Raw genomic sequence first — 14,483 nt, forward strand, 5'->3', positions numbered from 1 at the left:
AGAATGAAAATATAATAAAAATATAAATTCTTAACATTTTTGATTAAAACCCTTGTCTGTTCCTAAGAGTAAGAGGGAACCAGTTTGCACCTACACTGTGTTCCTGCTAAAGATTCAGCCGCTGTTGATTTGAATTAGCTGATTTGCAGGAAGGTGTTTTGGCAGGGAGGAGCCCTTGCCCGTACTGGAGAACAGAGGGTGGAAAGAACGGCAGTGTTTCTCTAGAGTCCTTTTCACCCCTGACCAAGCCCCAAGGAGATGGTAATGAAAGCACAAAGAACCAAAATTGTTTTCACAAGGGATTCATGGGAGAAAGCTGGGTCATAAGAAGTGCTGCTTTTCTAACAGTGTAGGAAATGACAACCCACTCCAATATTCTTGCCTGGAAAATTCCATGGACAGAGGATCCTGATGGGCTACAGTCCATAGGGTCACAAAGATTAAGACACAATTGAGCACACATAGTAAGTGGTAATAATGGGAAGAGAAGCTCTCTCTCCACTTCCAAACAGCATGATACCATCACAACTTTGGCCTGTTGAGGACCCCAGTGGAAGAACAGGGAAGCAAGAGAAGAGGAAATCAGTTGGAAATGACTATTGTGAAGATATATGAATAACTCTTGAATACTCTCAGTATAAATGAATAAGATTTGGAAAATGACCCTGTGATTCAGATCAGTCCTCTATCCAGGCACAGGATTGTGATAGATGTTTCTGAATCAGCTCATCACATAATACCTCTGTGCAAGACCTCAAGTGGTTTTTAACCTTGGTACTAGAAAAATAATAAAAGGAGTTATATGAGATATATGAAAACAAAACCATGAATCATCCATGGATGGGTTTACTAAACAATTCAATAGCACAATAACATATTACAGTATGTTCAACACAGGTGTAATTGTTTTGACTCTCTAATCCCTTCTCAAAAGGAATGGTAAACTCCTCCAAACACCAATTACTGGAACAAATTCTACACTGTAGAGCTCATCTCTTCCTGCAGCACCTCCAGAGCTAGTTTTCCTTTTAGGGTCTCCTTCTGGTTTTTGGCTGGCTGACTATGAGGATTCAGACTATCTTTGTGTTTTACCACTGTACAGTCAACACAGTATATACAAACTTATTAGCTGCTATCATAACAGGGCTTCCCTGGTGGCTCAAATGGTAAAGAATCTGAGTCCAATGTGGGAGACCTGAGTTTGATCCCTAGGTCAGGAAGATCCCCTGGAGAAGGGAATGGCAACCCACTCCAGTATTCTTGCCAGAGAATTCTATGGACAGAGGAACCTGGCAGGCTACAGTCCATGGGGTCACAAAGAGTTGGATATGACTGATCAACTAACACACATATCATTAACAGTAAAATAAACTCCTAGCTCATGCTGTTTTTGCTGCCACACAAGCCTCTCTTGAACATGGTTTCTATGAGTCCTTTGGCGGATACCCAAATGGTTTCCTTACTATGTGCTGTGCTTATGTTTGTTCTCACTTTTTAAAAATGTATTTTATTGAAGCATAAGATTTACGAAATGAATTTTGTTGAAGTATAAGATTTATAATGTGTTAATTATTTCTGTACAGTGAAATAATTCAGTTATCCACAGGTATATATACACACACATTCTATTATTCTTTTCCATTATAGTTTATCATAGGATATTGAATATAGTTCTCTGTGCTATACACTAGGACCTTGTTGTTTATCCATCCTATATATAAAAGCTTACATCTGCTAACCCCAAACTTCCACAACATCCCTCCCTCAACCCCTTCCCATTTGGCAACCATCAGTCTGATCTCTATCTGTAATTCTGTTTCTGTTTTGTAGATAGGCTTATTTGGGCATAGTTTTAGACTCCAAATGTAAGTTATATTATATGGCAGTAATATTTGCCTTTCTGACTTACTTCATTTAGTATGATAATCTCTAGGTCCATCTTTGTTGCTGCAAATGACATTAGTTCATTCTTTTTTGTGACTGGGTAGGATTCCACTGTATCTATGTATTGCATCTGCTTTATCCATTCATCTGTCAGTGGACATTTAGTTTGTTTCCAAGTCTTGGCTGTTGTGAATAGTGCTTCTAAGAAAATAGGGGTGCATGTATCTTTTTGAATTATAGGTTTATCTGGATATATGCCCAGGAGTGGGATGGCTGGATCATATGGTAATTCTACTTTTAGTTTTCTGAGGAATCGTCATACTGTGTTTCTTAGTGGCTACACCAATTTACATTCCCACCAACAGTGACAGAGGATTCCCTTTCCTTCACATTCTCTCCAGTATTCGTTATATGTAGACATTTTAAAGATGGCCTTTCAGACTGGTGTGAGATGATGTCTCATGGTAATTTTAATTTGCATTTCTGTAATAATTAGTGATGTTAAGCATCTTTTCATGTGCCTGTTGACCGTCTGTATGTCGTTTTTGATAAAAGGTCTATTTAGGTCTTCTGCCCATTTTTCAATTATGCTGGTTTGTGTGTGTGTGTGTGTGGAGTTGTATGAGCTATTTATGTATTTTAGAAATTTAACCCCTTGTTGGTCTCATCACTTGCAAATATTTTCTCCCATTCTGTAGGTGGTCTTTTCATTGTGTTTATGGTTTCCTTTGCTGTACAACCTTATACGTTTGATTAAGTCCCATTTCTCTGTTTCTATTTCTATTGCCTTAGGAAACTGACCTAAGAAAACATTGGTATGACTTATGTCAGAGAATGTTCCCCTTGTGTTCTTTTCTAGGACTTTTATGTTATTGTATTTTATGTTTAGGTCTTTAAGGCATTTTGAGTTTATTTTTGTGTTCAATGAGAGGGTGTGTTCTAACTTTATTGATTTACACGTAGCTATCGAGTATCTACTACTGTGGGCAAGAATCCCTTAGAAGAAATGGAATAGCCCTCATAGTCAGCAAAAGAGTCCAAAATGCAGTACTTGGGTGCATCTCCAAACATGACAAAATGATCTCTGTTTGTTTCCAGGGCAAGCCATTCAATATCACAGTAGTCCAAGTCTATCCCCCAACCACTAATGCTGAAGAAGCTGAAGTTGAATGGGACTTGAAGACCTACAAGGCTTTCTAGAACTAACATCAAAAGAAGATATCCTTTTCATCTTTGGGGACTTGAATGCAAAAGTAGGAAGTCAAAAGACACCTGGGTAACAGGCAAGTTTAGCCTTGGAGGACAAAATAAAGCAGGGCAGAGTCTAACAGAGTTTTGCCAAGAGAATGCACTGGTTATAGCAAACACTCTCTTCCACAACACAAGAGATGACTCTACACATGGCCATCACCAGATGGTCAATACTGAAATCAGATTGATTATATTCTTTGTAGCTAGAGATGGAGAGGCTCTATACACTCAGCAAAAACAAGACCAGGAACTGACTGTGGCTCAGATCATGAACTCCTTATTGCCAAATTCAGACTTAAATTGAAGAAAGTAGGGAAAACCACTAGACCATTCAGGTATGACCTAAATCAAATCGCTTACAGTTATACGGTGGAAGTGACAAATAGATTCAAGGGATAAAATTTGATAGACAGAGTGCTTAAAGAACTATGGACGGAGGTTCATGACATTGTACAGGAGGCAGTGATCAAGACCATCTCCAAGAAAAGGAGATACAAAAAGGCAAAATGGTTGTCTGAGGAAGCCTAACAAATAGCTGAGAAAAGAGGAGAAGTGAAAGGCAAAGGAGAAAAGGAAAGATATACCCATCTGAATGCAGAGTGCCCAAGAATAGCAAGGAGAGATAAGAAAGCATTCTCCAGTGATCAGTGCAAAGAAATAGAGGAAAATAATAGAATGGGGAAGACTAGAGATCTTTTCAAGAAAATTAGAGGTACCAAGGGAACATTTCATGCAAAGAGGGGCACAATAAAGGACAGAAATAGTATGGACCTAACAGAAGTAAGAAGAGGTGGCAAGAATGCACAGAAGAACTATCCAAAAAAGATCTTAATGACCCAGGTGACCATGATGGTGTGATCACTTACCTAAAGCCAGACATCCTAGAATGTGAGGTCAAGGGGACTGTAGGAAGCATCACTACACACAAAGCTAGTTGAGGTGATGGAATTCCAGTTGAGCTATTTCAAATCCTAAAAGATGATGCTGTGGAAGTGCTGCACTCAATATGCCAGCAACTTTGGAAAACTCAGCAGTGGCCACAGGACTGGAAAAGGTCAGTTTTCATTCCAATCCCAAAGAAAGGCAATGCCAAAGAGTGTTCAAACTACTGCACAATTGCACTCATCTCACACACTAGCGAAGTAATGCTCAAAATTCTCCAAGCCGGGCTCCAACGGTACATGAACTAAGAACATCCAGATGTTCACAGGAGATTTAGAAAAGGCAGAGGAACCAGACATCAAATTGCCAACATCTGTTGGATCATAGAAAAAGCAAGAGAGTTCCAGAATAACAACTACTTCTTTATTGACTACTTTAAAGACTTTAAAGCCTTTGACTGTGTGGATCACAACAAACTGAGGAAAATTCTGAAAGAGGTGGAAATGCCAGACCACCTTATCTGTCTCCTGAGAAATCTGTATGCAGGTCAAGAAGCAACAGTTAGAACTGGACATGGAACGACAGATTTATTCCAAAACGGAAAAGGAGTATGTTGAGTCTATATATTGTCACCCTTCTTATTTAACTTATATACAGAGTTCAGTTCAGTTCAGTTCAGTTGCTAAGTCATGTCCGACTCTTTGTGACCCCATAGACTGCAGCACACCAGGTCTTGCTGTCCATCACCAGCTCCCAGAGTTTACTCAAACTCATGTCCATTGAGTCAGTGATGCCATCCAACCATCTCATCCTCTGTTGTCCCCTTCTCCTCCCACCTTCAATCTTTCCCAGCATCAAGGTCTTTTCAAATGAGTCAGTGTTTTGCATCAGGTGGCCAAAGTATTTGTTTCAGCTTCAGCATCAGTCCTTCCAATGAATATTCAGAACTGATTTCGTTTAGGATGGACTGGTTGGACCTCCTTGCAGTCCAAGGGACTCTCAAGAGTCTTCTCCAACACCACAGTTCAAAAGCATCAATTCTTCAGTGCTCAGTTTCCTTATAGTCCAACTCTCACATCCACACATGACTACTAGAAAAACCATAGCTTTGACTAGATGGACCTTTGTTGGCAAAGTAATGTCTCTGCTTTAAAAAATATGCTGTCTATGGGTTTGTCATACATAGCTTTTATTATGTTGAGGTATGTTCCTTCTATTCCTGCTTCCTGGAGGGTTTTTATCATAAATGGATGTTGAATTTTGTCAAAGGCTTTCTCTGCATCTATTGAGATAATCATATGGTTCTTATCTTTCAATTTGTTAATGTGGTGTATTACATTGATTGATTTGTGGATATTGAAGAATCCTTGCATCCCTGGGATAAAGCCCACTTGGTCATTATCCTCAATTGTGAAAAATTGAAAGCATTTCCCCTAAAGTCAGGAACAAAACAAGGGTGACCACTCTCCCTACTACTACTCAACATAGTTTTGGAAGTTTTGGCCACAGCAATCAGAGTAGAAAAAGAAATAAAAGGAATCCAGATTGGAAAAAAAGAAGTAAAACTATCACTGTTTGCAGATGACATTATCCTCTACAAAGAAAACCCTGAAGACTCCACCAGAAAATTACTAGAGCTAATCAATGAATATAGTGAATTTGCAGGATATAAAATTAACACACAGAAACCCCTTGCATTCCTATACACTAACAATGAGAAAACAGAAAGAGAGATTAAGGAAACAATTCCATTCACCATTGCAACAAAAAGAATAAAATACTTAGGAATATATCTACCTAAAGAAACAAAAGACCTATATATAGAAAACTATGAAACACTGGTGAAAGAAATCAATGAAGACACAAATAGATGGAGAAATAGACCATGTTCATGGATTGGAAGAATCAATATAGTGAAAATGAGTATACTACCCAAAGCAATCTATAGATTCAATGCAATCCCTATCAAGCTACCAACGGTATTTTTCACAGAACTAAAACAAATAATTTCACAATTTGTGTGGAAATACAAAAAACTTCGAATAGCCAAAGAAATCTTGAGAAAGAAGAATGGAACTGGAGGAATCAACCTGCCTGACTTCAGGCTCTACTACAAAGCTACAGTCATCAAGACAGTATGTTACTGCCACAAAGACAGAAATATAGATCAATGGAACAAAATAGAAAGCCCAGAGATAAATCTACTCACCTATGGACACCTTATCTTTGACAAAGGAGGCAAGAATATACAACGGAGAAAAGACAACCTCTTTAACAAGTGGTGCTGGGAAAACTGGTCAACCACTTGTAAAAGAATGAAACTAGAACCCTTTTCAACTCCATACACAAAAATAAACTCAAAATGGATTAAAGATATAAAATAAGACCAGAAACAATAAAACTCCTAGAGGAAAATGTAGGCAAAACACTCTCTGACATAAATCACAGCAGGATCCTCTATGACCCACCTCCCAGAATAATGGAAATAAAAGCAAAAGAGAAAAAAAAAAAAACCCAACAAATGGGACCTAATTAAATTTAAAAGCTTTTACACAACGAAGGAAACTATAAGCAAGGTGAAAAGACAGCTTTCAGAATGGGAGAAAATAATAGCAAAAGAAGCAAGTGACAATCTCAAAAATATACAAGCAACTCCTGCAGCTCAATTCCAGAAAAATAAACGACCCAATCAAAACATGGGCCAAAGAACTAAACAGACATTTCTCCAAAGAAGACATACAGATGGCTAACAAACATGTGAAAAGATGCTCAACATCACTCATTAACAGAGAAATGCAAATCAGCACCACAATGAGGTACCATCTCACACCAGTCAGAATAACTGCTATCCAAAAGTCTAGAAACAATAAATGCTGGAGAGGGTGTGGAGAAAAGGGAACCCTCTTACACTGTTGGTGGGAATGCAAACTAGTACAGCCGCTATGGAAAACAGTGTGGCGATTCCTTAAAAAACTGGAAATAGAACTGTCATATGACCCAGCAATCCCACTGCTGGGCATACACACCGAGGAAACCAGAATTGAAAGAGACACGTGTACCTCAGTGTTCATCGCAGCACTGTTTCTGATAGCCAGGACATGGAAGCAACCTAGATGTCCATCAGCAGACAAATGGATAAGAAAGCTGTGGTACATACACACCATGGAATATTACTCAGCCATTAAAAAGAATTCATTTGAATCAGTTCTATTGAGGTGGATGCAACTGGAGCCTATTATACAGAGTGAAGTAAGTCAGAAAGATAAATACCAATACAGTATACTAATGCATATATATGGAATTTAGAAAGATGGTAATGATAACCCTATATGCAAAGCAGCAAAAGAGAAACAGATGTATAGAACAGTCTTTTGGACTCTGTGGGAGAAGGTGAGGATGGGATGATTTGAGAGAATAGCACTGAAACATGTATATTATCATATGTGAAACAGATCACCAGTCCAGGTCTGATGCATGAGACAGGGTGCTTGGGGCTGGTGCACTGGGATGACCCAGATGGATGGGATGGGGAGGGAGGTGGAAGGGGGGTTCAGGATGGAGAACACATGTAAATCCATGGCTGATTCATGTCAATGTATGGCAAAGCCACTACAATATTGTAAAGTAATTAGCCTCCAATTAAAATAAATAAATTAAAAAAATATATGCTGTCTAGGTTAGTCATAACTTTTCTTATGAAGAGTAAGTGTCTTTAATTTCATGGCTGCAGTCACTATCTGCACTGATTTTGGAGGCCAACAAAATAAAGTCTGTCACTGTTTCCACTGTTTACCCATCTATTTACCTTGAAGTGATGGGACCAGATGCCATGATCTTGGTTTTCTGAATGTTGAGTTTTAAGCCAACTTTTTCACTCTCCTGTTTCACTTTTATCCTGCAGCTCTTTAGTTCCTCTTCTCTTTCTGCCATAAGGGTGGTGTCATCTGCATATCTGAGGTTACTGATATTTCTCCCAGTAATCTTGATTCCAGCTTGTGCTTCATCCATCCCAGCATTTCTCATGATGTACCCTGCATATAAGTTAAATAAGCAGGGTGACAATATACAGCCTTGACATACTCCTTTCCCAATTTGGAACGGGTCTGTTGTTCCATGTCCAGTTCTAACTGTTGCCCACTGACCTGCATACAGATTTCTCAAGAGGAAGGTCAGGTGGTCTGGTATTCCCATCTCTTTCAGAATTTTCCAGTTTGTTGTGATCCAAACAGTCAAAGGCTTTGGTATAGTCAATAAAGCAGAAATAGACATTTTTCTGGTACTCCCTTGCTTTTATGCTGATCCAATGGATGCTGGTAATTTGATCTCTGGTTCCTCTGCCTTTTCTAAATCCAGCTTGAACATCTGGATGTTCTCAGTTCACGTACTGTTGGAGCCCGGCTTGGAGAATTTTGAGCATTACTTTACCAGCGTGTGAGATGAGTGTAATTGTGCAGTAGTTTGAACACTCTTTGGCATTGCCTTTCTTTGGGATTGGAATGAAAATTGACCTTTTCTAGTCCTGTGGCCACTGCTGAGTTTTCCAAAGTTGCTGGCATATTGAGTGCAGCACTTCCACAGCATCATCTTTTAGGATTTGAAATAGCTCAACTGGAATTCCATCACCTCAACTAGCTTTGTTCATTGCGATGCTTCCTAAGGCCCTCTTGACTTTGCATTCCAGGATGTCTGGCTCTACATGAGTGATCACACCATCATGGTCACCTGGGTCATTAAGATCTTTTTTGGATAGTTCTTCTGTGCATTCTTGCCAGCTCTTCTTAATATCTTCTGTTTCTGTTAGGTCCATACTATTTCTGTCCTTTATTGTGCCCCTCTTTGCATGTAATGTTTCCTTGGTACCTCTAATTTTCTTGAAGAGATGTCTAGTCTTTCTCATTCTATTGTTTTTTTCTATTTCTTTGCACTGATCACTGGAGAATGCTTTCTTATCTCTCCTTGCTATTCTTGGGCACTCTGCATTCAGATGGGTATATCTTTCCATTTCTCCTTTGCTTTTCGCTTCTCTTCTTTTCACAGCTATTTGCAAGGCTTCCTCATACAGCCATTTTGCTTTTTTGCATTTCTTTTTCTTGGGGATGGTCTTGATGTACTTGATGCAGAGTACATCATGCGAAATGCCAGGTTGAATGAAGCACAAGCTGGAAACAAGATTGCCAGAAGAAATATCAATAATCTCGCATATGAAGATGACACCACCCTTATGGCAGAAAGCAAAGAAGAACTAAAGAGCCTCTTGATGAAAGTGAAAGAAGAGAGTGAAAAAGCTGGCTTAAAACTCAACATTCAGAAAACTAAGATCATGGTATCTGGTCCCATCACTTCATGGCAAATAGATGGGGAAACAGTGACAGACTTTATTTTCTTGGGCTGCAAAATCACTGCAGATGGTGACTACAGCCATGAAATTAAGACACTTGCACCTTGGAAGAAAAGCTATGAGCAATCTAGACAACATATTAAAAAGCAGAGACATTATCAACAAATGTCACCATAGTCAAACCTCTGGTTTTTCCAGTAATCATGTATGCATATGAATGTTGGAGCATAAAAAATGCTCAGTGCTGAAGAATTGATTCTTTTGAACTGTGGTGTTGGAGAAGACTCTTGAGAGTCCCTTGGACTGCATGGAGATCAAACCAGTAAATTGTAAAGATCAGTCCTGAATATTCATTGAAAGAACTGGCAATGAAGCTGAAGCTGCAATACTTTGGCCACCTGATGTGAAGAACTGACTCATTGGAAAAGACCCTGATGCTGGGAAAGGTTGAAGGCAGGAGGAGAAGTGGACAAAAGAGGATGAAATTGTTGGATGGCATCATTGACTTGATGGACATGAGTCTGAGCAGGCTCCAGGATTTGATGATGGACAGAGAATCCTGGGGTGCTGTAGTCCATGGGATCTCAAAGAGTCAGACATGACTTAGTGACTGAACTGAACTGTCCAACTCTCCCAACCCCCTTTGCTGAAGAGCCTCTTTTTCCCATTGTATATTCTTGCTTCCTTTGTCAAAGGTTAATTGACCATAAGTGTGTAGGTTTATTTCTGAGCTCTGTTCTGCTCCCTTGATCCATATGTGTATTTTTGTGCCAGTATCATGATGTTTTGATTACTGTAGCTTTGTAGGATTGTTTGGACTATGTGACCTACTTTGTCCTTTTTCCTCAGGATTGCTTTGGCAATTCTCGGTCTTTTAATGGGTTCCATATGAAATTTAGGATTATTATAGTTCTATTAAAAATGTCAGGATAATTTGATAGGGATCATATTAAATATGTAGGTCATTTTGTGTATTAAGGCCATTTTGACAACATTAATTATTCCAGTCCAAGAGCTTGGAATTCTTTCCATTTCTTTGAATCAGTTTCTTTTAATAATGTTTTATAATTATTTCTAGCATTGTCTTTCACCTCTCTGGTCAGGTTTATTCCTAAGCAGTTTTTTTTTGGATGTGATTTCAAAAGGAGTTATTTTATTATACCTCTTTTTTGATATTTCATTGTTAGTATAAAGAAATGCAACAGATTTCTGTATGTTAATGTTGTATCCTGTGCTACTGTGATTAATCTGTTTATCCATTATAGTACTTTGTGTGTAGAGTCTTTAGGGTTTTCTACATAGAATATAATATCTTCTGCATATTGTTGCTGTTTAGTTGCTCAGTCCTATCTGACTTTTCGTGATCCCACTGCTGTATGCCAGGCTTCCCTGACCTTCAGTGTCTCCCAGAGTTTGCTCAAACTCATGTCCTTTGAGTCGGTGATGCCATCCAACCATCTCATCCTCTGTCATCCCCTTCTCCTCCTGCCTTCAATCTTTCCCAGCATCAGGATCTTTTCAAGTGAGTCAGCTCTTTGCATCAGGTGGCCAAAGTATTGGAGTTTCAGCTTCAGTATCAGTCCTTCAGTATCAGTATCAGTCCCTGAATGTATATTCAGGGTTGATTTCCTTTAGGATTGACTGGTTTGATCTCCTTGCTGTCCATGGGATTGTTAAGAGTCTTCTTCAACACCACAGTTTGAAAGCATCAGTTTTTTGGTGCTCAGCCTTCTTTATGGTCCAACTCTCACATCCGTACATGACTACTGGAAAAACCATAGCTTTGACTGTCTGCATATAGTTTTATCTCTTCCCTTCCAATTTGGATACTTTTTCTTTCTTTTTCTTGCTTGATTACTGTGGAACTTCCAACACTGTACTATTGAATAGCAGTGGTGAGACTGAGGCATCTTTGCCTTGTTCCAGATTTTAGCAGGAAGACTATCAGCTTTTCACACCATTAAGTATCGTATCAGCTGAGTTTGTCACAAGTAGCTTCCATTCTGTTGAGATATGTTCCCTCTGTATGCAATTTGGTAAGAGGTTTTTATCACGAATGGTGTTGATATTTATCCAATGCTTTTCGTGTATCTATTGGGATGATTATGTGGGTTTTGTCTTTTCTTTTGTTGATATGGTGTATCACATTCATTTGTGTATTTTAAACCAGCCTTGTGACCCTGGGATGAATCTAGTTTGGTCATGGTCTTTGATGTGTTGTTGGATTTGGCTTGCTAATATTTTCTTGAGAATTTTTGTATCTATATTCATCAAAGATATGGAATGTAATTTTCTCTACTATCCTTATCTTGTTTTGGTATACATTTGTTTCATTACTACCTTTGGGCTATAATGAAAAGTTCCCTGAAGGTGGCCTCTAAGCTGACATATCTTTGGATATAAAAATTCCTTTTCCTGCTTACCAACTTTCTCTCTCCAAAGTAATTAGCAGATAGGTAGTAAGACTTACTAATATAAATCCTTGCTACTAAAAGTACAAGCATGCTAATGAATTAGAAGCATCAGTTTCGCCTGAGTGCTTCTAGAAATGCAGGAATGTGCAGCCAAGAAAGTAGGACCTGGACCTACACAATCAGAATCTTCACTTCCACAAAATCTCAGGTAATTTGATTTCCATGTGTGGAGAAATACAGAAGTATTACTCTAAGTGGTATTTCATGAGAAATTTTTTCTTGTTACAGAGAAAAAATTTTCTTTGTTGAAAATTGAAATTCAGTAATGTTCACCTTCCATTTAAAAAAGGTGAAAGATATAATCAACTGAATGCAGAGTTTCAAATAATAGCAAGGAGAGATAAGAAAGCCTTCTTAAATGAACAGTGCAAATAGAGAAAAACAATAGAATGGGAAAGACCAGAGATCTCTTCAAGAAAATTGGAGATACCAAGGGAAACTTTTATACAAGGATGGGTACAATAAAGGACAGAAGTCATTACCTTAACAGAAGCAGAAGAGATTAAGAAGAGGTGGCAACAGTACACAGAAGTATACAAAAATGGTCTTAATGACCCAGATAACAACAAGGTGTAGTCAGTCACCCAGAGCTAGACATCTTGGACTTTGAAATTAAATGGGCCTTTGGAAACTCTACTATGAACAAAGCCAGTGGAGGTGATGGAATTCCAGCTGAGCTATTTCAAATCCTAAAAGATGATGCTGTTAAAGTGCTGCACTCATTATGCCAGCAAATTTGGAAAATTCAACAGTGGCCACAGAACTGGGAAAGGTCTGTTTTCATTTCAGTCTCAAAAAAGGGCAATGCCAAAAACTACAAATTACTGTATGACTGCACTTATTTCACATGCTATTAGTAGCAAGGTTATGTTCAAAATCCTTCAAGCTAGGCTTGAACAGTACACGAACCAGGAATTTTCAGATGTACTGTTATGCCCGATGTCCGAATCCCCGAGCGGGAAGAGAGGCCTCCAAGACAATGCAACTGGCAAAAAGGGGAAGTTTATTACTGACTCGAGCCAGGGCCCTCTGCCGCATCCAACGCAGTGGTGCAGGTCAGAGAGCCCCGAGCCCAAGCTGTTACACAAATTTATAGGGTGAGAAGCTGATTGGTTACACGTTTGCAAAGCAATTTCATTGGTCAAAACTTTCGCGCACGCGGGACTTTCCTGGGGGTTTCCGCCCCGTTCCTAATTTCCTAATTGGCAAACAGCGGTCAGTATTAAGTGAAAGCTAATTGGTCCTAATTGGCAAACAGCAGTCAGTGTTCGTTACTTCTGCTTGCCTCACAGTACAAGCTGGGCTTAGAAAAAGGCAGAGGAACCAAAGATCAAATGGCCAACATTCATTGGATCATAGAAAAAGGAAGGGAATTCCAGAAAAACATCTACTTCTGCTTCATTGACTATGCTAAAGGCTTTGACTGTTTGGATCACAACAAACCGTGTTAAATTCTTAGAGATGGGAACACCAGACCACCTCACCTGTCCCCTAAGAAACCTGTATGCAGGTGAAGAAGCAACAGTTAGAAACAGGCCTGGAACAATGGACTGGTTCAAAATTGGGAAAGGAGTATGTCAAGGCTATATACTGTCACTCTGATTGTTTAACTTGTATGCAGAGTATATCATGCAAAATGCTTAGCTGGATGAATCACAAGCTAGAATCAAGATTGGCAGGAGAAATATAACAGCCTTAGATATGCCAATACCACCACTGTAATGGCAGAAAGTGAAGAGGAACTCAAGAGCCTCTTGATGAGGATCAAAGAGGAGAGTGAAAAGCTGGTTTAAAACTCAACATTCAGAAAACTAAGATCATATGGCATCTTGCCCCATCACTTTATGGCAAACAGAAGGGGAAAAGTAGAAGCAGTGACAGATTTTGTTTTCTTGGGGTCCAAAATCACTGTGAACAGTGACTGCAGGCATGGAATTAGAAGATGCTTGCTCCTTGGTAGGAAAGCTATAACAAACCTAGACAGCATATTAAAAAGCAGAGACATCACTTTGGCAACAAAGGTCCATGGAGTCAAAGTTATGGATTTTCCAGTAGTCCTGTACAGATACGAGAGTTAACCATAAAGATGACTGAGCACTGAAAAATTGGTGCTTTCAAATTCTGGGACCCTTGAAGAGTCCCTTGGACAGCAAGATCAAACCAGTCAATCATAAAAGAAATCAACGCTGACTATTTCATTGCAAGGACTGATGCTGAAGCTGAAGCTCCAATACTTTGGTTACCTCATGAGAAGAGCTGACTCATTAGAAAAGGCCCTGATCTGGGAAAGACTGAAGGCAGGAGAAGAGGGCAGCAGGGGATGAGATGGTTAGGATAGTATCACCAACTCAGTAGACATGAAGCTGAGCAAATTCTGGGAGATGGTGAAGGGTAGGTGAGCCTGGCCTGCTGCAGTCCGTAAGTTCACAGTCAGACATGACCAAGCAACTGAACAACAAGAACTAAAATATTCTTAATTATTTAAACTCCATCCTTTCCATTTCCCATTCATTAAGCCTTTACTAAAACTAAGTCTTCTTGGTAAAGACTTACATCTCCGACCATCCCAGGCTCCACTCTTGCAAATTCTTTTTATGATTTTCATATTTTTTATTTGGTACTTCTAAACTTACCCATTCAGGAAAAAAAGGTGC

This window comes from Cervus elaphus, chromosome 33 (assembly GCF_910594005.1).
Source record: "Cervus elaphus chromosome 33, mCerEla1.1, whole genome shotgun sequence".
NCBI lineage: Eukaryota > Metazoa > Chordata > Mammalia > Artiodactyla > Cervidae > Cervus > Cervus elaphus.